The 26,518-nt window shown below is 36.9% G+C and overlaps 1 protein-coding gene and 1 pseudogene across 13 annotated transcripts in view; both read right to left on the minus strand.

The window, feature by feature from the left end:
- PLEKHA5 (pleckstrin homology domain containing A5) overlaps positions 1-26,518 on the minus strand; it is a 264,203-nt gene that overhangs the window by 183,768 nt on the left and 53,917 nt on the right. The window lies entirely within an intron of this gene.
- LOC119541257 lies at positions 21,403-23,750 on the minus strand (annotated as a pseudogene).

Consider the following 26,518-nt stretch of genomic DNA (forward strand, 5'->3'; position numbering starts at 1 on the left):
TACTGTGTGATTATTCTTGTATAGGTTTTTTGAGAAATCAGTCTGTAGGATAGGTATGCTGATTTTTAGAGTTCAGAATTTTAAAACTTACTGTGGGCTACCTACTTCTCAAGCAGCTCACAGGATCGTTGTGGGGCTCCAACTATGGAGGCTAAGAGGCTGATTCCAAGACTCAGGAAAATCTGAACAGCTCCCACACAATCGGGCAAAGAACGATAACTTGGTATGAATCAGAAGACGATTGGGCAAGGATGATGGAAATGGTTACAAACATAATTTAGACAGTACCTGAAACATCATACTTGCCACTAAAAACAACATGGGTTTTAGTGTTTAGTGGTAGAGAATCCAGTAAAGATGGTTCACCTCAAATAGAAGAAAGATACAGAAGTTTATATGATCTGTAAAATGTCCAGTTGAAGACATAAAAATCCCTTCCTGTACACCTAAAGATCAACTAAAATGTTTTCTCTTTAAGAGAAATTAAATTATAAAGAAATCAAGAAAAGGCTTTTCAAAGTAATTCGTAGTTATTGAGCAAAATGATTTTTAACAACGCGCATGCCTTATTGTTTTAAATATTTTAAACAAAAACAACACACACAAATAGTGTCCATGTATATATTTTTTTTCACAAAATGCATAAAGATTTAAAGAGGAAAAGGAAAAAAGCTTCTGCTCCATTCTTCAAATTCCTTATCAAAATGCAATATTACTGCTCAGAGGTAATTGTTAACATTTTATCTTGTATCCTACCACAATTTTTAAATATGAAGGCATAAATATTTTTATCTTTATTAATATACAAACTATCCTAAGACTTGCTTTTTTCTTTTAATGAATCTTGGACTTTAGCATAGACAGACCTAACTCTACATGCATTCTATTGTATTCTACTGTTCTATAATTTATATAACTAATTCCTTACTGAAGAAGAAGTTGGGCAATCTCCAGTTTCTGCTATTATATACAACACTACAATGAACATCCCTGTAATTTTTTAATTTGCCATTTGTAGTGTGTTTACTGTGAACTGATTTTTCACTGTTCTATCCTTTATCCACTTTTCTATTGGCTTACTCATTATCGTCTTAATGGAAATCAAGTATTTTTTTTTTTTTTTGGATAGTCATTTCCTTTATTATTTTTTTTTTAATCATCATTTTATTGAGATATATTCACATGCCACGCAGTCATACAAAACAAATTGTACTTTCGATTGTTTACAGTACCATTACATAGTTGTACATTCATCACCTAAATCAATCCCTGACACCTTCATTAGCACACACACAAAAATAACAAGACTAATAATTACAGTGAAAAAGAGCAATTGAAGTAAAAAAGAACACTAGGTACCTTTGTCTGTTTGTTTGCTTCCCCTACTTTTCTACACATCCATCCATAAACTAGACAAAGTGGAGTTTGGTCCTTATGGCATTCCCAATCCCACTGTCACCCCTCATAAGCTACATTTTTATACAACTGTCTTCGAGATTCATGGGTTCTGGGTTGTAGTTTAATAGTTTCAGGTATCCACCACCAGCTACCCCAATTCTTTAGAACCTAAAAAAGGTTGTCTAAAGTGTGCGTAAGAGTGCCCACCAGAGTGATCTCTCGGCTCGTTTTGGAATCTCTCTGCCACTGAAGCTTATTTCATTTCCTTTCACATCCCCCTTTTGGTCAAGAAGATGTTCTCCATCCCACGATGCCGGGTCTACATTCCTCCCCGGGAGTCATATTCCACGTTGCCAGGGAGATTCACTTCCCTGGGTGTCTGATCCCACGTAGGGGGGAGGGCAGTGATTTCACCTTTCAAGTTGGCTTAGCCAGAGAGAGAGGGCCACATCTGAGCAACAAAGAGGCATTCAGGAGGAGACTCTTAGGCACAAATACAGGGAGGCCTAGCCTCTCCTTTGCAGCAACCATCTTCCCAAGGGTAAAACTTATGGTAGAGGGCTCAACCCATCAAACCACCAGTCCCCTATGTCTGTGGTCATGTTAGCAACCATGGAGGTGGGGTAGGCGAATACCCCTGCATTCTCCACAGGCTCCTCAAGGGGGCACTACATCTTTTTTTTTTTTTTCCTTGTTTGTCTTTTTTCTTTTTTCTTTTTTTTTTTTTAACTTTCCCTTCTTTTTTCAAATCAACTGTATGAAAAAAAAAGTTAAAAAGAAAACAAACATACAATAAAAGAACATTTCAAAGAGACCATAGCAAGGGAGTAAGAAAAAGACAACTAACCTAAGATAACTGCTTAACTTCCAACATGTTCCTACTTTACCCCAAGAAAGTTACATAATATAGCAACATTTCAGTGAACTTGTTCCTACTACATCCATCAGAAATTAACAGACCATAGTCATTTCCGGGCATCCCCAGAATGTTAAATAGCTTATCTGTTCTTCTTGGATTATTGTTCCCCCTTCCTTAATTGCTCTCTACTGCTAGTTCCCCTACATTCTACATTATAAACCATTTGTTTTACATTTTTCAAAGTTCACATTAGTGGTAGCATATAATATTTCTCTTTTTGTGCCTGGCTTATTTCGCTCAGCATTATGTCTTCCAGGTTCATCCATGTTGTCATATGTTTCACCAGATCGTTCCTTCTTACTGCCGCGTAGTATTCCATCGTGTGTATATACCACATTTTATTTATCCACTCATCTGTTGAAGGACATTTGGGTTGTTTCCATCTCTTGGCAATTGTGAATAATGCTGCTATGAACATTGGCGTGCAGATATCTGTTCGTGTCACTGCTTTCCGATCTTCCGGGTATATACCGAGAAGTGCAATCGCTGGATCGAATGGTAGCTCTATATCTAGTTTTCTAAGGAACTGCCAGACTGACTTCCAGAGTGGCTGAACCATTATACAGTCCCACCAACAATGAATAAGAGTTCCAATTTCTCCACATCCCCTCCAGCATTTGTAGTTTCCTGTTTGTTTCATGGCAGCCATTCTAACCGGTGTTAGATGGTATCTCATTGTGGTCTTAATTTGCATCTCTCTAATAGCTAGTGAAGCTGAACATTTTTTCATGTGTTTCTTGGCCATTTGTATTTCCTCTTCAGAGAACTGTCTTTTCATATCTTTTGCCCATTTTATAATTGGGCTGTCTGTACTATTGTCATTGAGTTGTAGGATTTCTTTGTATATGCAAGATATCAGTCTTTTGTCAGATACATGGTTTCCAAAAATTTTTTCCCATTGAGTTGGCTGCCTCTTTACCTTTTTGAGAAATTCCTTTGAGGTGCAGAAACTTCTAAGCTTGAGGAGTTCCCATTTATCTATTTTCTCTTTTGTTGCTTGTGCTTTGGGTGTAAAGTCTAGGAAGTGGCCTCCTAATACAAGGTCTTGAAGATGTTTTCCTACATTATCTTCTAGGAGTTTTATGGTACTTTCTTTTATATTGAGATCTTTGGTCCATTTTGAGTTAATTTTGTGTAGGGGGTGAGGTAGGGGTCCTCTTTCATTCTTTTGGATATGGATATCCAACTCTCCCAGCCCCATTTGTTGAAAAGACCATTATGGCTCATTTCGGTGACTTTGGGGGCCTTATCAAAGATCAGTCGGCCATAGATCTGAGGGTCTATCTCTGAATTCTCAATTCGATTCCATTGATCTATATGTCTATCTTTGTGCCAGTACCATGCTGTTTTGGCAACTGTGGCTTTATAATAAGCTTCAAAGTCAGGGAGTGTAAGTCCTCCCACTTCGTTTTTCTTTTTTAGAGTGTCTTTAGCAATTCGAGGCATCTTCCCTTTCCAAATAAATTTGATAACTAGCTTTTCCAAGTCTGCAAAGTAGGTTGTTGGAATTTTGATTGGGATTGCATTGAATCTGTAGATGAGTTTGGGTAGAATTGACATCTTAATGACATTTAGCCTTCCTATCCATGAACATGGAATATTTTTCCATCTTTTAAGGTCCCCTTCTATTTCTTTTAGTAGAGTTATGTAGTTTTCTTTGTATAGGTCTTTTACATCTTTGGTTAAGTTTATTCCTAGGTACTTGATTTTTTTAGTTGCTATTGAAAATGGTATCTTTTTCTTGAGTGTCTCTTCAGTTTGTTCATTTCTAGCATATAGAAACATTACTGACTTATGTGCATTAATCTTGTATCCCGCTACTTTGCTAAATTTGTTTATTAGCTCTAGTAGGTGTATCGTTGATTTCTCAGGGTTTTCTAGATATAAGATCATATCATCTGCAAACAATGACAGTTTTACTTCTTCTTTTCCAATTTGGATGCCTTTTATTTCTTTGTCTTGCAGGATTGCCCTGGCTAGCACTTCCAGCACAATGTTGAATAACAGTGGTGACAGCGGGCATCCTTGTCTTGTTCCTGATCTTAGAGGGAAGGCTTTCAGTCTCTCACCATTGAGTACTATGCTGGCTGTGGGTTTTTCATATATGCTCTTTATCATGTTGAGGAAGTTTCCTTCAATTCCTACCTTTTGAAGTGTTTTTATCAAAAAGGGATGTTGGATTTTGTCAAATGCTTTTTCAGCATCTATTGAGATGATCAATTGATTTTTCCCTTTCGAGTTTTTAATGTGTTGTAATACATTGATTGTTTTTCTTATGTTGAACCATCCTTGCATGCCTGGAATGAACCCCACTTGGTCATGGTGTATGATTTTTTTAATGTGTCTTTGGATTCGATTTGCAAGTATTTTGTTGAGGATTTTTGCATCTATATTCATTAGGGAGATTGGCCGGTAGTTTTCCTTTTTTGTAGCATCTTTGCCTGGTTTTGGTATTAGATTGATGTTAGCTTCATAAAATGAGTTAGGTAGTGTTCCATTTTGTTCAATATTTTGAAAGAGTTTGAGTAAGATTAGTGTCAGTTCTTTCTGGAAAGTTTGGTAGAATTCCCCTGTGAAGCCATCTGGCCCTGGGCATTTATTTGTGGGAAGATTTTTGATGACTGATTGGATCTCTTTGCTTGTGATGGGTTGGTTGAGGTCTTCTATTTCTTCTCTGGTCAGTCTAGGTTGTTCATATGTTTCCAGGAAATTGTCCATTTCTTCTACATTATCCAGTTTGTTGCCATACAGTTGTTCATAATATCCTCTTATAATTTTTTTAATTTCTTCAGGATCTGCAGTTATGTCACCTTTTTCATTCATTATTTTGTTTATATGGGTCTTCTCTCTTTTTGATTTTGTCAGTCTAGCTAGGGGCTTGTCAATCTTGTTGATCTTCTCAAAGAACCAACTTTTGGTGATATTTATCCTTTCTATTGTTTTTTTGTTCTCTATGTCATTTATTTCTGCTTTAATCCTTGTTATTTCTTTTCTTGTACTTGGTTTAGGATTGGTTTGCTGTTCATTTTCTAGCTTCTTCAGTTGATCCATTAGTTCTTTGATTTTGGCTCTTTCTTCCTTTTTAATATATGCGTTTAGTGCTATAAATTTCCCCCTTAGCACTGCTTTTGCTGCATCCCATAGGTTTTGGTATGTTGTGTTCTCATTTTCATTCGTCTCTATATATTTAGCAATTTCTCTTGCTATTTCTTCTTTAACCCACTGATTGTTTAGGAGTGTGTTGTTTAACCTCCAGGTATTTGTGAATTTTCTAAGTCTCTGATGGTTATTGACTTCTAATTGTATTCCATTGTGGTCAGAGAATGTGCTTTGAATAATTTCAATCTTTTTAAATTTATTGAGGCTTGTTTTATGTCCCAGCATATGATCTATTCTGGAGAAAGTTCCGTGAGCACTAGAAAAGTATGTGTATCCTGGTGATTTGGGATGTAATGTCCTGTAGATGTCTGTTAAATCTAATTCATTTATCAGATTGTTTAGGTTTTCAATTTCCTTATTGGTCTTCTGTCTGGTTGATCTATCTATAGGAGAGAGTGATGTGTTGAAGTCTCCCACAATTATTGTGGAAACATCAATTGCTTCCTTTAGTTTTGCCAGTGTTTCTCTCATGTATTTTGTGGCACCTTGACTGGGTGCATAGACATTTACGATTGTTATTTCTTCTTGCTGAATTGCCCCTTTTATTAGTATGTAGTGGCCTTCTTTGTCTCTCAAAACATCCCTGCATTTGAAGTCTATTTTATCTGAGATTAATATTGCTACACCTGCTTTCTTTTGGCTGTAGCTTGCATGAGATATTTTTTTCCATCCTTTCACTTTCAGTTTCTTTGTGTCCCTGTGTCTAAGATGAGTCTCTTGTATGCAACATATTGATGGTTCATTTTTTTTGATCCATTCTGCGAATCTATATCTTTTAATTGGGGAGTTTAATCCATTTACATTCAACGTTAAAACCGTGAAGGCATTTCTTGAATCGGCCATCTTATCCTTTGGATTATGTTTGCCATATTTTTCCCTCTCTCTATTAATATCCTTTATTGTACCCATACCGAATCTCTTTAGTACTGAACCTTTCTCCAAGTCTCTCTGTCCTGTCTTTGTTTCTCTGTCTGTAGGGCTCCCTTTAGTATCTCCAGTAGGGCAGGTCTCTTGTTAGCAAATTCTCTCAGCATTTCTTTGTCTGTGAAAAATTTAAGCTCTCCCTCAAATTTGAAGGAGAGCTTTGCTGGATAAAGTATTCTTGGCTGGAAATTCCTCTCACTCAGAATTTTAAATATATCGTGCCACTGCCTTCTCGCCTCCATGGTGGCTGCTGAGTAGTCACTACTTAGTCTTATGCTGTTTCCTTTGTATGTGGTGAATTGCTTTTCTCTTGCTGCTTTCAGAACTTGCTCCTTCTCTTCTGTGTTTGACAGTGTGATCAGTATATGTCTCGGAGTGGGTTTTTTTGGATTTATTCTATTTGGAGTTCGCTGAGCATTTATGATTTGTGTATTTATGTTGTTTAGAAGATTTGGGAAGTTTTCCCCAACAATTTCTTTGAATACTCTTCCTAGACCTTTACCCTTTTCTTCCCCTTCTGGGACACCAATGAGTCTTATATTCGGACGTTTCATATTATCTATCATATCCCTGAGGTCCATTTCGAGTTTTTCAATTTTTTTCCCCATTCTTTCTTTTATGCTTTCATTTTCCATTCTGTCATCTTCCAGGTCACTGATTCGTTGTTCAACTTCCTCTAGTCTTGTACTATGAGTGTCCAGAATCTTTTTAATTTGGTCAACAGTTTCTTTAATTTCTATAAGATCATCCATTTTTTTATTTAGTCTTGCAATGTCTTCTTTATGCTCTTCTAGGGTCTTCTTGATTTCCTTCATATGCCGTACTATGGTCTCATTGTTCATCTTTAGTTCTTTGAGTAGCTGCTCTAGGTGTGTCTCTTCTGGTCTTTTGATTTGGGTGCTTGGGCTTGGGTTATCCATATCGTCTGGTTTTTTCATATGCTTTATAATTTTCTGTTGTTTTGGCCTCGTGGCATTTGCTGAACTTGATAGGGTTCTTTTAGGGTTTGTAGACCAGTTGAAGTCCTTATCTCTAATTTATCAGATCTACAGCTTCTTGGAGTACACTTTCTCTAACTAACCAGCAGGTGGCGTCCATGAGCCACCTGTTCTCCACAAGCCAGATCTCCCCTGCTTAGCCTTTTTAGTGAGTGGGGGAGTGAGTCTTGTGGGGCCCAATTGGTGTACCAAGCTTGCGTGTGTAGTTGGTGTTGCCTGCCCTGTATGTGGGGCGTGTTTCTGGGCAGTCGGGGAGGGGGGGTGGCCCTAACAATCAAATCTCCCTGATGATCCTAGAGTTTTAAAGCTACTGCAATAGTCTAATCCTTCAGTTCAGTCCTGCCACAGTTTGTCTCTGCCACTGACCCACAAGTCTTTGGTATTGGCGTATGGCTCCTGAGACTTGCAAGTGGGCCCCTCTTCCAGGCTGTGCACCCCGGGTCCTCTGTTGAGGGATGACTGTGCTATGTCACAGGTGAGTGCCGTCCCCCCAGGGCAGTTCTGGGCTGCTGGGCTGTGTAGGGAGGCTCCCAGTCTGCTGAAATGATGGCTGAATGGGGCTCTGTTAATTCACACTGCTCCCCCTTCCCAGCTCTGGGACATTCAGCTGAGGTTGCAGGGAAGGCTAATGTCCACGCCCAGTTTTGTGGTGTGTGCCTGTTATTTGAAGCACTTCCGTCACACTGGGTTGTCTGGGGCAGCTCTGGGCTATGGGGCTGGCGATGGGCAGGAGTGTTTCCTGTCCACCAGGATGGTGGCTGTGAGCGGACACCCCCCTTTTCTTGGGAAGTTGTGTTGTTTAGTGAATTTTCTCAGCCACTGGATTATTGCCTTTTGTCTCAGAGCTCTCTTAGTTCTGCTCTTGACTTGACGTGCCCAAATTTCAATTCTTTGAAGCTTTCTGTATTGAGCTTCTTAGAGTAATTGTTTTAGAAAAAGCAAAAAGGATTTAAAAAAAAAAAAAAAAAAAAAAACGGCCCTCCTCAGAGATCTAATGGGTTATTGAAATGCTAATAGACAAAGCAACCAGGGCCATTAAGGAAAGGTGCACAGGGCAGAGAGATCAGCCTTGCTTCGGGATTTGCATATGCGCCTCAAGGCCTGATCTCCGCCCTTCCCCTTTCTGTGTTCACCAGAACTCCAAAAATCCTCTGCTTTTATTTTGGAGTTTTTCGTGTTGTTTTTTTTCTATGCCTGTCTCCTCTCTGCTGGGCTGGCTGCTCTCAGAGTCTCTGGTGTCTGGTCTCAGTCTATCTATGGTTGGAGTTTGAATCAGTAGAATGAGTTTCCGATAAGAGCAGCCACTGCAATTCTCCCTTCTCCTTCCTGGAGCTGACAGCCCCTCCTCCCCCGGGACTGAGCCTGGCAGGGAGGGGTGCGGGTCCCCTGGCCGCAAAAACTTACAGATTTCGCTGATCTCAGCAGTTCCACGTTTTCATGAGTGTTGTATGAAGTATGCCCAAAGACAGATTGCTCTGTGGTGTCCAGTCCACGCAGTTCCTGGCTTTTTACCTACTTTCCTGGAGGAGTAACTAAAACATACAGCTCACCAGTCTGCCATCTTGCCCCGCCTGGAAATCAAGTATTTTTAAATGCTATTTATTCAAGGTTACTCATTCAAATTCTCTCACTACAAAAATAATTCTGAAGTTAAACTTACCAGAGTTTCCCTGCATTAACTGATTGCTTGTTCAGAATTCTTGTACTTACTCCTGCCAAATTCAACAGAAATGACCACAGGTGGCTTTGCTTTTACATGCACCTACTATAAAGATCAATGGAAATATAAACTAAGTGGCACTCTAGAGTGAAAGAAACTAGCAAAGATACAGCATCATACAGGTGAAAGGCTCAGAGACTAGGGTCAATCTAACTCTGCTGTCATCTCTGTCACAATAAGCTGACTAACTCATAGGTTATCACCTCAGATCTTGGAGTACCAGTTTCTCAAACAACAAAATAAAGAAGTTGGGCAGAATGGTCCCGAAGATTACTACCAGGTGTAAATATCAGGTGTCTAAGAGTTTTTGACATTTTTCTTAAGACCATGAAATACACTTGAAGTGGGGCATAATGAAATAGTTTTGTTCTTCACAAAGCAAAGAATAAAAAAAAAAATAAGAATAATCAGAAATAAGTGAACTATTTAAAAAATAAAACAAATCATTATATAACAAGATGCCTGACATGATCAACACTGAACTCATCAATATATTAGGAATTTGGGTTAAAACACACTGAATATAATCAAAGCAATGACTTATTACCAACTTTAATGTGACTTTCTGATAATCATTGAATGAGCAGTTTAGCAGGAATGAAGAGCCCACTGATATTAAAATCTTGCTATGCTTATTATAATATGCTGCTTACTGGCATTTATGCTTATTTTAATTGGCAACTTACATTAATTGAGATATACCTATAGATCAAATTAGACTAGCATAATTGAGATTTTAGGTTTCTACTTAAGAAATCAAAAGATTTATAAATCAAGTTTATGTTTCTACTTATGAAATTATTAAAAGCAAATCACGTTTCTCCCATCTGAAGAATTATTTCAGGGCTACAATGCCATACTTATTCAAATACTTCTAAAAACTGTGTTTAAGAAAAAATTGTGTCAGACACAAATTTTATGTAGGTGGAAAATTATTGCTATAGCAACAGTAGCTTCAGTTTATGAGAACTGAAAGGTGAAAAACTCATTTCCAACATTTAACATTTAAAATACTTGATTTTTGATGGCTGTAACTCCTAATCTTTTATCACCACTGCCATAAACTGGACCTCAACGAGGCTTGGCCAAACTCAAAGACTTTAAGGATAAAAATATATAAGTCCTTTTTAATGATGAGGTTAATTACTACAAAACAAACACAAGCCCTCAGGACACCCACAGGCGGCTGCTCTTGCTCCTTTGCCTCATGTTCCAGGAAGCCAAGGGGAGAAGTGGTTTAGTGGCAACTTGACTGGCGAGTGATCTGTGCATCTTTTAGGTCTTACTGTTAATACTAAGCACTAATGTCACACCACCACTTTTTCTGGGAGAAAAGTACTGTTCCCAGCAACAACTGGTTTCATTCCTTCTCTACATTGTGTCTGGCTCCAAGATTGGTGCACATCTTTTTCTGAGGACACTTCCCTTAGTATTTGGTGGCCAGAGGCTGAAAATCAGCAACAACAAAAAAATGAAACAGTAGTTTTTCATCAACAAATGACAAAATTTTGTGTTTGAGCATATGTATATATCCAAGGGAAAGCAGTAACTATTTTCTTGAAAAGAATTTTTCCCCCATTCTATAGCCCAGGTGCAAAATGTACTTTTAGCACAAGGGAAATGATGACAACCACTAATAAAACAACCCCAAAGCCCTCAATGACTCACTGAATATGGTAGAGTAAGACATTGTTATTGTGATAATATATTCCTGGCTTTGCCATTTACTAGCCGTGTGACTGTGGCAAATTTAAGTTATCTGTGCCTCAGATTCCTCATCTGAAAATGCGGTTAATGATGGTACTATCTTACAGGGTTATTACGAAGACCGAATGAGTTAATAAATGTAAAGCACTGAGACCTGTGCCTGCCATATGGTAAAAACTTAATAAAATGAATAATTATCTTCACTGTTTATCTGTGATATGTTTGTAAAGTTCAGATATTTAAACATCAAGTTTCTTTTTATCACTTTTTTTTCCACTGCTTGATTTATATACAATATATCTCAGTCTTGTTGTTTGTTCAGTTTTATAAGTTTTGATAAATGCATAGTCATGTGACCACCACCGCAATCAAGACACAGAATAGTTCCATCATCCTCCATATTTCCCATGTTGATCCTTTGCAGTAAGCCCCAACCTCAACCTCAACTGCTGCCAACTACTAATTCCCTCTCTTTGCCTTTGTTTTGCCTCTTCCAGAATGTCATAAACATGGAATCATATAACATGACTACTTTGAGTTTCTTAGATTTTCCACCCAAAGCACAAACAACAGAAAAAAAAGAAAAAAAGATAAATAGGACCTCATCCAATTAAAAAACTTCTGCATATCAAAGGAGTTTATCATGAAAGTAAAATGACAACCTATACAATGGGAGAAAATATTTGGAAACCATGTATCTGATAAGGCTTTAATATTTAAAGAAATCCTTCAACTCAACAAGAAGACAACTCCATTTAAAAATGGGCAAAAGATTTGAATAGACATTTCTTGAAAGAACATATACAAATGATCAAAAAGCACATGAATAGGTGCTCAAAATCATTAGCCATTAGGAAAATGCAAATCAAAACCACGTGAAATATCTTTTCACATCCACTAGGATGGCTACTATTAAAAAAAGTGTTGGAGAGGATGTGGAGAAATAGGAACAATCATTCATTGTTGGTGGAAATTTAAAATGGTGTAGCCAATGTGGAAGACATTTAGGGGGTTCCTCAGAGAGCTAAGAATAGAATTACCATATGACCCGGCAATCCCACTTCTTTGTATATAACCAAAAGAACTGAAGGCAGGGACTTCAACAGACATTTGCATATCAATGTTCCTATTAGCATTATTCACAATTGGCAGAAGATGGAAGCAACCCAAGTGTTCATCAACCGATGGATGGATAAACAAAATGTGGTATATACATACAATAGAATATTATCCAGCCATAAAAAGGAATGCAGTCCTGACATGCGACAACATGGATGAACTTTGAAGAAACCATGTTGAGTGAAATAAGCCGGACACAAAAGGACAAATACTGCATGATCTCACTGATATGAAACAAGTAAGAAAATTCAGAGAGTCAAGAACCCAGGATACATGTTACCAGGCAACAGGGTGGGGATAGGGATTAGGGAGTTCAGGCTCAAAATGTACAGAGTTCCTATTTGGGACAATGGAGAAGCTTTGGTAATGGATGATGTGATGGTAGCACAACACTGTGCATGTAATTAACACTAGTGAATTATATATTTGAATATGGTTTTTAACCACATTCAAATTTTAAGTTCTATAAATATTACCAGAATAAAAATTAAAAACAAAAATTCTTGGAATTGCACAACACAGTGAAATCTATGTCACTGTGATTTACTTTTTCACACAGTGAAATTCATGGACTATGGTTAACAGACAATTATAAAAACATGTTTTCATCAATTATAAGAAATGTACCACACCAATGTAAAGTGTTAATAATAGGATGGTAGATGGGAATCCTGTGTTTTATGTAAGAGTGTTCTGTAAACCCACAACTTCTCTTAAAAAAATAAAAATAGCACCCAATTGTATGTGTATACTATGAGAGCAATTATGCAAAGAAATATTTATAAAAGGATAAAGGGTGGAAGAGAACTGGGAGAAATGAAAATAGCTGCTGTGGGATGGTAGTTTCATCGGTACACATTTTTTTTTTCAATTTCCTCTAATGCTTTAATAAACTGCCTTAACAAAAAAAAATGACGTGGACTCCAGAAATGAAGGATGAGAAGTTACTCACAACATAATTAGAGGGAAATTTATTTCAATTCTATTTGGTGCAGAAAGTTATTGATCTGCATTAAACTGGGATGAAATGCCCTACAATAAAATTCTAGATAATTCATAATGAAGAGGTGTTTTTTTCTTTACAGTCTGTTGAGAGGGAAAAAAATATGATTCTACAAACAAATACAACTGGTAAAACAAAACTTAAAACACAATGGAAAGCAGTTAAATTACTCATTTAGTATCTTTAGGTCAGGCTTAACATTAACCTGAAATATATACCCTATGACTTATCACAACTAAGATGGGCTAACTTGTTGCTCATATCCCATTTTAGAAGTTAAGAACAAAGCTCACCAAAGGAGTATGATTATTCAATTTCTGATAAAGTGTCTTATAATTTAATTATGCCAAAGCGAATCACAAAGATAAAAATGATGTCATTTAATCATTTTGTAAATTGCTACCTCACAAGTGTCTCCCATACAATGAAAAGTTTTCACCTCATTCATTCCTATTTTTTCAACTCTCATTATTTGGAAACAAAATATTTGTAGAAACTTCAATACTCAAGAAGTACTGGGAAGGTTGTTTAAATTCGGGGGGGGGGGAGAGATAACATTCTGGATACGTGAACCACAAAAGATTTTCAATTGTACAGGAAAGTTCACATACTTGAACTTTACCAATAAATGAAATTAGGCAACAGAGGTAGTTCATAATACTTGAATCTGGGTTTCTTCCTTATCTGGTTTTATACTTCAATGCAGGATTTATACATTGGCTGCTTCCTAAAATGGCCCACCCAGTGCTAGAGGTTGCTAAGCAGCTTTAGAACATTTACACAGTTACAAGATACCTAATGGATAGTAAATATAGATAAAGTATATTTCTTTTGATTTTGCCTTTTCTCTATATATAGTACTTAACATTCATTTCTTATCTCACACCATTGAGTGAGGAATAAAAGAATGATAGAAACAGTTTTCAAAATAGAATGGAGCAAGAGTTGCACAAAGTAGGAGCAAAGAAAAATAATTTCAAGTTACGAGTAATGAATGGTCTAGAAATATGCTCAGTCCAAGTGCTATTGAAGACTGTGGTTCAGATGAATCTTGACTTGGTTTTTACCCCAGTCCCTTTCCCAGGAGGACACAGAAGACAAGGTTCGAGAAGATTTCACTGTATCAACACATGCGCAATTACAAAAATGTGGTATGGTTGGAAAGGTCCACTAATGAGTTCTCCAAATTACATATTTTCCGGATTTACAGACTTTGTTTTATATGTTAATGTTTATGAAATTGGTTTCATCTTAGATTCAATATCTGCATTTAATGTGGAAGTCCTTCTTTTTCTTTTTTCTGGAAAAGTCTGTACTAAACTACTGGTGAATTTTACAGCCAAAGTATCTCTGAAGGCAATCATAGACAGGGGCAGTCAACTTAGCACTGTCGTACAAATTGCTGTCAACTGCAGAGATGTCTCTGATTCCCTCCAAAATAATATTAATCACCAGAAACCAAGAAAGCAAGTGACACTAACTTCATTTATCTCTGGCGGCTTTAATTTCAGCTGTCTCTCTCTTTCTAAATTTGATAATCTTTAAATAGCAATTACTAGACCTTTATTTTGGTTCAAAGAAAAATCTGTTAAGTTCAACACCTTGGTTTAAACCAACTGTACAATATAAACAAATGGCTAAACTCATTATTGATAACTCAATTTTTTTAATGTTAGAAACAAGGGAGAGATGATTCATGCTTTAAAGGACAACTATCCAAATAAAATAGATCAAATTGTTTTATGTTTGATAAATTATTTCATAAAAATAACTATGTATCTTATTATTTGCATATCTACTATGTGCCAGGAACTTAAAGGATATTATTTTACCCCTGTATGGCAACGGTTAATCTCACTTTACAGAAAAAAGAAAGAGGCTAGAAGCAGGTCTGGGATTCAAGGTGACATCTGTCTGATTCCAAAGCCCAGCTCTTTCCACTTCATCAAGTTACCCCTAGCTTACTGATTCCCTATCTCACTATTATTTATTTATCTTTTGTTGTGTTTTTGAATACAACACATTTTCATAAGAAATCCCAAAGTTCAGTATTATCCATTACTATCACACTCTTTCACTCATTTGAACAACTTTTTTGTTGTTATTATTTGTAATAAAGCATTATGAAAATCAGAATGCGTGTGTGCTTGCAGGTACGTATATGGGCAGGTAGATATATGAAAAGGTGCAGAATTTTAATTACATTTAATCTTCAAATAAAAATAAAGATACTGGTATCAAATTTATATCTCCCACCCAAAAGAAAATGCTAGATAGCTATTTGTAAATCATTGTAATAAACTGCCTTCAATTCAGGGTTTTGTGGTTTTCACAAATGCACCTGGCACAATTGATTTGTTTCATCTATGCTATAAAATAAGGTATAACTAAGTCTGGTTGTACAAACTCTGAGGCTTTATTTTGTATTAAAGAGCCTATTTACACATGAAACAGAATATTTTTTTCTACTGACCTAATCCAAATACACGGTTTCAATGAAAAGTAAATCTCAAAAACCATTAAGTCAACCAAAGGGAATACTTCAAAAGAAATGAAGCAAAATATCTACCTGGAACAGCTTAAATCCTGAAGCCAGTCAGAAGGTTGTCTCTATTCAAAACACATGGCTTTATGTAGAGAAATCTATGGTTCAAAAGTAATCAAGAATTCCTTCCAGGAGAAGGGAGTGGGAGACATCAAATAGAAGCTTTCAACTAGGATGAAGTTGTTTTTAGTCTCTGCACCAACTGATATACCATACTTTCAGACAGAACAGAAAAACAGCCTACAGGAAAACAGGGTATTATTATCAATGACCAGTAAGAACCCACATTACTATGTGTGCTCTACAGAAGGTCAAGGGAGCTAGGAAAACCTCTAACCATCCAACAATGGGTAAAGGAGGGCAATCTCGGGAGGTGGGTAATTTTCCCCAGCAGTATTTAGCTTCCCCAGTTAGGAGCTGAGGTCAATTGTAGCACTGATCTAGGGCTGGAATTTTTCTGGGAGGCTGGAGCAAAGTGGAAAGAATATGTGAAAATCAATATTCCTGGAGTTGAGAAGATCAAAGAAACATGCAGTACATACCAATTGGGATGGCTCATCAGTTCATGATTTTCCTGACTCTTAGAAGAATCCCAACAAGCCATGTCTGTGCTATTACGTTGAAGCATGAGAAACTGCTGATTTGGGAGGTCAAAAACAGTACAATAATGGAAAATAAATACAATTCAATCCATTCCCTGAGACTATCTTCTCGTCCACCCAGCAAATGAGATTCTCTCTCTTGGGACTTCGAGACTTGAACGAAGAGACAGAGCTCCCATTGCTCAACTTCCCAGATTCCTGCTCTGCCCACAGTTTAGTTTTGCAGCAATTCCTCTGAAACTGCAAGCTCCCCAAGAATTCTTTCAATAATCAATTTTAATAAATAACTTCAAGTTAGATTTAGTTCTGTTCTTTGCAAACAAAGGAACTTGACAAATACAAACTGTAAGCCAGGGAGGCCAGACGGGTAGCTCCAGTGGACCCTTGTGTTACCAGTACAACACCCAAGTTTTGTTTTTCTTTCTGTTGTTCTCAAAACCTAAGCATGACTGCTGATTAAGCAAAGCACAGCAAGCAGACAAGAAAGCTTTCCTCTTTCTTCTTCCACACACCTTCTGTTCTAGTTTGCTAATGCTGCTGGAATGCAAAACACCAGAAATGGATTGCCTTTTATAAAAGGGGGTTTATTTGGTTACACAGTTACAGTCTTAAGGCCATAAAATGTCCAAGGTAACACATCAGCAATTGGTACCTTCACTGGAAGATGGCCAGTGGCGTCCAGAAAACCTCTGATAACTGGGAAGGCATGTGGCTGGCATCTGCTCCAAAGTTCTGGTTTCAAAATGGCTTTTTCCCAGGATGTTCCTCTCTAGGCAGCAGTTCCTCAAAAAATGTCACTCTTAGTTTCACTTGGGGTATTTGTCCTCTCTTAGCTTCCCCGGAGCAAGAGTCTGCTTTCAACAGCCGTCTTCAAACTGTCTCTCATCTGCAGCTCCTGTGCTTTCCTCAAAGTGTCCCTCTTGGCTGTAGCTCCTCTTCAAAATGCCACTCTCAGCTGCACTGAGTTCCCTCTGCCTGTCAGCTCATTTATATGGCTCCACTGATCAAGGCCCACCCTGAATGGGTGGGGCCATGTCTCCATGGAAATATCTCATAGGAGTTATCACCTACAGTTGGGTGGGGCATATTTTCATGCAAAAAGCCTAATCTAAATGTTCTAACTTAATGCCCACTAACGTGTCTGCCCCACAAGACTGAATCAAAGAATATGGCTTTTTCTGGGGGACATAACACATTCAAAGCCACACACCTTCCAAGTGTTGCACATACACAAATTTGCTCAAAGCATGCTATGTAAACTAAGGGAGAAAATAATGTTAATAAAATATCTAGCAAGGTTCAAGGACTTTGGTTATATTTTATTTTTAATAGTAACGTTAACAGTCACAAATCACATTTGTTAAATAAATTAAAATGATACAAAACACACATAAAAAAAAAAAAAAACCACAGTAAAACACAGTTCCTAAATAACTATCATGATCTCAATTTCCACTAAAAAGGATCTATTTCAGCTTTCATCAGTACTTCACCTGGCAGGAATGCCCACCTGTCCCATGACTCAGCGTGAGACAGCAAAAAGAGCACATGAAATAGTAGCAGCCAAATAGAGTTAATGGAAAACTTTAACTGGGAGCTAGTAAGGAGTGTGGAGAGGATTTTCCAAATCTAGAAGCATACCATACCCTCTGAACCAACAGAAAAGACTTCACCTCCTTCATAATATAGTATTTACCACCCGGTGATACTGCTTTGCCTGTGGCAACGTGGCTCACTGTGCTTCACATGGCCTGGAGAACTGATGTTTTCGACCTTACCCAAATCTAATCAATAATCCTAAGGATATTTTAAAACACTTTCTAATAGTTTTCTACTTGTTTACACAATTCTATATATTTAAGAAAAAAACATAAAAAACGAATGCTAGTGGGACAGCTAACTAACCATGTGGCGAAAAATAGTTAGATTCTATATGTCAAAATCACTTCCACGTAGAAGTGATGGATTTGATGTATTAAATGTTAAAAATAAAAACATAAACATATAGAAGGAAATATAGATGGTGACTTTTGGTGAATAATGTCCAAGTATAACACCAAAAGCAGAAACCGGAAAAAAAGGAAAAAAAAAATAATAGATTTGACAACATGAAAACAAAAACTTCTATGGCAACAAAGATACAAGGCAAAATAAAAAGGAAAAACTTAACATTTAAGAAAATCAGTAAGAAACTGACTAACATACCAAACAAAATCGACACTAAACAAAACCTAAAAATGGGCCTACCTTTTGACCTATCAATTCTACTGCTAATAATTTATCCTAAGGAAATTATTGGACATGTACAAAGATAAATTATCAAAGATAGTCATTGCAGCATTAATAATAGCAAAAAACAAAACAAAAAAAAAACAAAAAAAAACCCCACCAACACAAGCATATTAAATTATGATTCATCCCATCTGTTCAATGAAATAATGTGCTGCCATTAAAAACAGCAATAAGATCTATACACATTTTCATGAAAAGACAGCCACAATGTACTGATAAATGAGAGAGGAAAAAAAACACAACAGTACAAAGCAGGAAGAATAATATGCCTGCCCTTCAAAATATGTTCTTCCTAGGCACATAATAGGCTATATTACTTCACCATCCCCCCATACACACACTGACAAAGCTTGGTGTGGCCTTGTGATTATTATGTTCCCTGCAAAAAAAAGTGAGCAGAAGTGTGACTCGGAAGGAACACGTTGATAGCAGGGACAACGTTGGACTGACTTCCTGAAAGGCTGCATGGAGGGGGAACATCCCAGACCCCAAGCCCAACCTGGAACATCTACTCCAGGCCAATGTGAAAGGGGGAAATTTGTGCCATTACATTTGGGTCAACATTTTTCAGTAGTTTGAACTACCCTAATGAATACATTAGAATACCAACAGTTTTACTTAAACAAATCTCAATGTATATAGAAGTATTTTTTAAAGATCTAGAAAGATATGCATCAACATGTTAATTGTGAGTAACTCTAAGGAAAAAGATTACAAGTGATACTTTCCATCTTTACTATACTTTTCTTTTAACTTTCTTTTAACTTTTATAAATATGCAAAAAAAAAAAACCTTGGTAGAGCAAAAAGAAAAACTAGTACATTTACTAGTTATTTCACCCTAGTCACTCATTATCACAATAATCAGTCTTATTTTCATCATAACACTGATGTCTATCTAAAACTACCTTTTTAGATCACTTACTTTTTAACTATCTCTCCCCCCATGAGCAGAGGTCCTTGATGATCCTGTTCACTGCTATATCTCCAATACTTCAATAACTAGACCAGCACCTGGGTTCAAATTCTGCCCGTACCCAGAAATCACATAATTATTCCCCTATTCTTCTAATTGTTTTATGGGTCATAGGATAGGCTTATGAATTCAGCTTTGGTAGATACAATCAAATGGTATTCTAAAGTGATGGTACCGATATGCACTTCCCCAGCAGTGGATCAGAGTCCAGCTGCTACACATCTTGATAAACACTTGGTGCTTTCTGTCTTTTTCTTTGCAGCCATCCTGGTGGGTAAATATTTCTGCCTCAAGGCTAGACACACACATGCACACACCCGTTACTTCTATTTCTCTGGAGAACCCTGATGATACCATGTACTTGCAAATTCTCTCAGGATATAAAATATTATATCTAGTAAAGCAAGGGACTCCTCTTAAAAAAATTACAAAATTACTTGAGCTACAATTGCTTATTTATTTTTGAAACAAACTTGAGGATTATTTCATCAAGTTCAAAAGTAATTCCAATGGAATTTGATCAGAACTGCAATAAATCTATAAATTCGAGGAAGAAAAACTGATGCCGTTTTCAGATTCAGATTTACAATCCAGGAATATGAGGCGGTTTTCATTTGTTTTCTTTTAGGTTTCCTAACAAACTGAGCCCCTCCTTTCCCAATGGTTCTGTACTGTTTTTGTTAAGACTCCTCCTAGATATCATTCTTTTCTATTTACTTTTGTGAATGGAATCTTAAGAAGGAAAGAAAAGAGAAAAGGAAGGTGGAATCAATCAGTTAATGAACAGACAAACTAATTTAATCACATTACTAAAGAAAAATCTAATTTTTGCCTAAAAAATGAATAAATTATTTAAAAGGTAATTCTGACAACACAGGAGAACCCTATCAAACACTACTGGTATCAGCAGAAATTTGTACAGTCTTCATGAGTATTTAAATATCTGTATATTTATAACAAATATTTAGAAATGTGGATAATACTCCTTACAGTAATATAAAGAAATTATTTGAAATGTAGACAAAGATTTATATACCAGTAGTCAAAGAAGCATTTATAGTAACATAAAATTGGAAATAATCTAAAATTAAAGAAAGTTTAGAAAATAACAGTGTATGTTCCCCACAATGGAATATTTTGGTTTCAGAATTATAATTTCTAGAAAACACTAGAAGAAAATGGGGTGCCACTCTGTAAAGTATATTAATTGCAGACATTTGCAACCTTATGTTCCTTAAATTAAAGTAAATGATCCTCCCATGCCCATAATACCCTTGGCAACATAGTATCCTCATGAAAAGCCAGGGCTCGCAAGCAATTTACTGGGCAGTGGCACCTTGGGCTCTAACTAACTTAACCTTGACATTTCTGAACTTTCACACTAATGTAATCGTTAAGAGCTTGGATTTTAGAAGCAGACTGCCTAAGTTCAAATCCCACTCTGCAATTTTATAAATTTCTCTGGACCTCATCCTCATCTATAACCAGGGAAAATAAAAGTTCTAACACCTCAAGAGACTGTATGAGAAATGAGTGAGAATATATATTTAGAGCAGTCAGCACTGTATCTGACATATAAATACTTTTTAATATCACTATTTCTGCTGCTCCTGCTCTACTAGCACCACCACCATGTCTCTCATGTTCTTTTATATTTAAGAGATTTATGAAGGCATCTTATTACAAAGATGGAAACATACAAATCAGAAACATGAAACTATCATTTTCCACAGTCAAGTCAAAATGTTATATATTTTTTCTGTTTTCATAGCTGAAAACTTCAGATCTTATTTCCAACTCACTCACCCTGAATATTTAATTCATTCTTTCTGATAGTATCTAATAACCAAAATGTAAACTATTATATAAAGAAAGTACAAAGTTAAAAAAGACAATATGTGGAGCATAACCCCTTCCCACCCCTCAATTAAAGGCAAACAATGGCACTTTGCTCTTGATTAATCTAGATTGTCTTCAAAAACTACTCAAATACAATATCCTTAACAAAAAATCACTTTTAATACATGTCCAAAAAGCTCCTCAGTGTTTTGAAAATAAATACTTAAACAAATGAAAAGGTACTTTATATCAAACAAGTTTGAAGATCCCTGTATTGCAGCATTCTGTAAAATAAACAAGACCAAAAGCTGGTATAGGATGTATTGACAAAGGCAGAATTTCTTCAGCCAGGTATGTAAGGAGCCGGTGGTTCTTTTTCAGGCATCTTCATTGCCATTTCATTGGTTGGCAAAACATACTTGGAGATGCTTCAAAGGCAGGGTACACAGCAATCTCCGGCACACTTCTGTTGTTAATATATTTATAGCTGTTCCAAACATAGTTTATTAGATAAGCCTTAAACACAATGAATAAGGCAAAGCATACAACAACAATGAAGAAAAGGCAGATGGAGTCCAATGCCAGAAGGCCATCTTTGTGGGGAAAATCAGGTAATTGATCCAGATATTCCTTGATTCTTGGCAAATAAGTGAGAGTGCTGACAGCAACCAGGCAACTGAGAAAAGTCAAAAAGCCGGTAACAGAAGAATGGAATCAGCCAACCCACTTGATAAGGAATTTCTCCATATACCAGCACTGAACTGATTATAAACATAAGAACAGAGACAGCAAAAAGAACACAAGCATTACCAGCCATTCTCTTGGATGAACAGTAATTTCCAGTGACTTCATACTGAATATGATGGCTGGCATTGAGTTTGCAAGAGTTACCTCCACATTCAGCCAAGTGCCATCAGTAGGTTGACCACTATGGAGCAGGTCCCCAGGATGATCGTCCGGGTACAGACATGCCAACAGCCACAGCAACAGATGCTGTAGATCTGCTTGCTGCGCCTACAGGGCTTAGGAGTCATGGACACCATGGGGAATCTTGCGGTCCTGGCTCCTCACCGGGCCCCAGGGAAACGTTCTCCACTCAGTGGTGGAACCCAGAAAGGCCCATGTCCCCAAAACCTAACAACGCTTCTTCAAGCCTGCCTCTGGCACAGACCGACCAGCTCATCCACACCTGAGCACTCATGAGTCTCATATTTAACAGAAATACACACACGCACACACAAAGCCACTGAAAACACTAGACGCCAAATGAGTCTCGATCTGGCTTGTTTTCTAAGTAACAGTAACAGCTGACCATATGAGACCAAGTGGTACCTGCCACTCAATGTCAGAAAACTAGGGGTCTCAAGCAACTTTAACTAACTTCCAAGCAGACCTCAAGGTTCTCTGCAAAGCAGATGAAGAGATGAGCTTCAACCATGCACATCTCAAATACAACCATGCACATCTCAAATACAAAGCACAAAAATGGTGAAATCTGAGCACCATTTTATATCTGAAAATTGATTAAAATGACATTTGCACTTACTTCCTGATTTCCCTAAATCATTTGGGAATCTCTGTAATCTCCTCTCAGAGGATGTGTTTTTCAAAACCAAAATGTGATCATGGCACCCCTCCACTCTTAGGATAAACATGAAAATCTTCACATGGTCCTGCTTGGCATGTCCTTATACCTACATCTCCTTCCTTAGCTTGCCCCACACACTCGTCCTTGCCCCACATTATTTAGTCAATGCATACCAGTCACTTAGGCCTTCCTTGAGTTCCTTAAAAACCACCATGCTTCCTCCCTCCGCTGGGCTATTTCCCATGCCTTGAATAACCTGCTCTTCCTTCTTCACCTGGGTAATTCCTGCTTATTCTTTGGATCTCAGTTTAGTTGACTACTCACAGACTAGGTCTTTATGACATTATGCTCCTCTCCTTTACTAAGCTTATCGCAGTTCTACTTTTACATTTATTTGTGACAAGTGGTTTAATGACTACCTCAGACACAAGAATGAAGACCATCAGGACAGACCACACATCTGTAACTGCTCACCAGAGTAACCCCAGTGTAAAGAACACACCACCTAGCGCAAAGGAAAGGCTGAATAGGCATCTTTCGGTTGGCTGAATGAATAAAATGAATGGAAGATGTGAAATGAAAAATTATGGGGTAACACAGTCAAACTGATAGGGAAAAGATAGGATTTCAACACCTGAAAGCTGTCTGCGTAGCTAAGAACCACAAAAAAGTTATCTCAGCATCAAGACTGAATCTGCCCACAGTCATGTTTCCAAAGCAAAAGCCTCAGAAGACTTGCAGAGTCCAATGCAAGTGTGATGCCAACACCAAAAATCAACCTTCTTTCTTTCTGCATAGTTTCCTGTATCAAATAAGCTACTGCATTTGCTATCACTTTTATCCATCTTATGAGTAAATGGATACATTCAGTTCATCCCTTTTTAAAGATATGCTTTTTAACTCTCTTGTTTTACTCTTCTTAACTCCCAGAAAATCTGGCATCAGGTTGCAAGGCTGCTTTCATAACTGACCTATATGCAAAGTATGGATTGCAAAAAGAGAAACATTCCTAAAGAGATATAACAATCAAATAAGTAAGGTGGAGTATGGGGTGTGTGAACAGTATCAATTTATTAATAATGGAGTATAAGTTTCCAAGGAGTAGGCATTATCTGTCTCGATGAGTAAGTATTTGGCAACTTCTCATTTTACCTTTTATTTGTTGATGGTGGAAAGATAAGATATAGAAGTTTTAAAAAACCATTGGCTTCTTTGACAATAAATGAATATTCAATTTAAACAAGATATAAGGTGGGTTAAACATTAATAGATAAGCATAAAGAGTGACAAATCAAAGGTCTAATGATCCACACAATCAAGAAAAAGAAAATTTATATTTCCATGCTCACTAACACTGTCAAGAAAGGGAAGAGAGAGAGAGAAAAGGTGAAATATGAAGATTTTTAAAAAGTTTAAAAAGTATTTACATATAATAGTAGTTACAAACATGGAAACTTGGGACTTTTAAATTACAGAGACCAGAGAAATCATGATCTGTAACTTCTTCTGTTGGACTAACAGCCTCTGAACTTTGCACAAAGGCCACCAGGGAGGACAGTTCCTGGACCACTGCTACTAGTGGGCTACAAATTTGGGGTGTGGCAGGCCATTTAGGGGTGATAATCAACAATGTGTGAAAGCTAAGTACAGACATATAGCTCTACCCGCCCCCCAAAAAAGACAGCCCAGACAAAACCACAAACATTCAAACGAAAAAAAGTGGTAATGAGATAAAACTGCTATCCTTGCCGTTTAGGTATGAAACTTAGATTCAAGACATTTAGTACCATGATGTGCTTATATTAGTGCAATATATTTCAATAGGGTCAATATTACATCAAATAAGAAACACAAAATTAAGTGTTAAATTTAGGTTAAACTTTCTTCAACCCTGCTCTAATTTGGGACTTTTTCTTTTATATGTTAGAATTAGCAAAGAACAAAAGAACTGCTACTATTTAAACAAACAAACAAAAAAAGCCCATGCACAACTTAGCAAAAAAAGAACTTCAGGAGAGGCAGCTAGCAAGTGCTAAGATAAAGAGCTTGGGAGCCAGATCCACCATCACTTCCTACTGTGTGACCCTCGGCAATTAGTGCCCTCTTTTTGCATCAGTTTCCTTCTGCAAAATGACAAAAATAATAGAACCTACATCATAATTATGAGGATTATGTGAATTAATATTTACAAAAGTACTTACATTCCTTTGGATCTGTTAGTGTAATCAGGTTGTCATCAAACACATGAAAGCGTTTCAGTACACTTTGAGAGATCTAATCGTTCATACCTTCAGAATGAATTCTAGTAAAAGAAAGTGTCCATCTTTCATTTTGGTTCTAACTTAAGTAACAAACTGCCACAAAAATAGCTATCATGGATTGCATACTTGCTATGTACTAGACACATTTTATGCAACCTAGGCCTTACAACAATTCTACGAATTGGATGCATTATCCCCATTTTACAAAGGAGGAAACTGAGGCTCATAGAGATTAAAAACTTGCCCAGGACACAGATAATAAGGCTAAAGCTGGAATTCAAATCCAGGTCTTTTTTATTCCAAAGTCTGTATTAATCACAAAATGATATATATACAAAAACAGTTTTGCTTTCTACTGAGTACAATGGTACAGTTCTTATAAGTACTTAGCTTACAGGTAGGTAGACCTTTAACAAAAAAGATATTTAAATCACAAATAGGCATTAAAAGGTATCTGATAAACTCACAATTGTTTCGGCATTTCATATCTCGTAAATACTTCCAAAATCAAAATGACCAATTAAAAAAATAAAGCATTAACTCACAAGTATCACAACAGTAAGCTAAACACACTGAGAAACATAATTCAGAACATTACTTCAGAAAGGGGTGGAAGGGAATTCTTAATCCTCACTTAGAAAAGCAAGGCGCAGTAACTGGTTTCCTTTCAATAGCTAAATAAGAGGAGTTTTCTTGTCTAGGCTTAAATACTAATTTAGTTGGGGTAAATATATTATAAAAAGTTGGAGCTAAAAATGCATAGTTTCAGAATCATAGTTTATGCTCAAATAGGCTGTTCATGAAAGTAAAATATGAAGGTAATTATAACGGGGACATTAAATGCAATTGCCAATAGTCTCTTTCGTTTTTAAAGGAAGTAAGGGAGAGAGAGGAGGAGCAATGCAAAAGGCAGTAAGTCCTGGGCATCTGGGCATATCAAGCGGCAACTGGCAGTAGGATAAAGTATGAAGGAAAAGGAAACTTTTGTGGCTCTCATGCCAGGAGAACCCTTTTCACACTGAACAAAGGTTCCCAAACTCTGATTTAAACCAGGATGTCGATTAAAATTTGTCTTAAATGATGATTTAGGACAAAATTTATCCCAGCCAATGGCAAAATGAAAGAAATAAGGGCAGTACATTTCAGTTTTTCAGAAATGTAAAATATATTTAAACTTCAGACTGGTTTTTGGATTACATCCTTTCTCACTGTGTATGTTAAAATGTCCTCTCTTTTATGAGATGTCTGTGATACAAATGGTGCATTTAAAAAATATCTCCACTTAGCAAAATGAAAACATAGTATTCCTCTGGCTGTCCTGAAATAATTTGTAAAAGTTTATTGGTCTGAGAAACTCCCGTCTAGGAACCCAAGTATAGATTGGCAGAAAGAAAAATCACCAAGGCAACCTCTGGTTATTTCGAGGAGCAATGGGGCAGCAATATTCAAATTTATACTAGACCACCCCA

Source organism: Choloepus didactylus, chromosome 8, assembly GCF_015220235.1.
Source record: "Choloepus didactylus isolate mChoDid1 chromosome 8, mChoDid1.pri, whole genome shotgun sequence".
In the NCBI taxonomy this organism is placed as follows: Eukaryota; Metazoa; Chordata; class Mammalia; order Pilosa; family Megalonychidae; genus Choloepus; species Choloepus didactylus.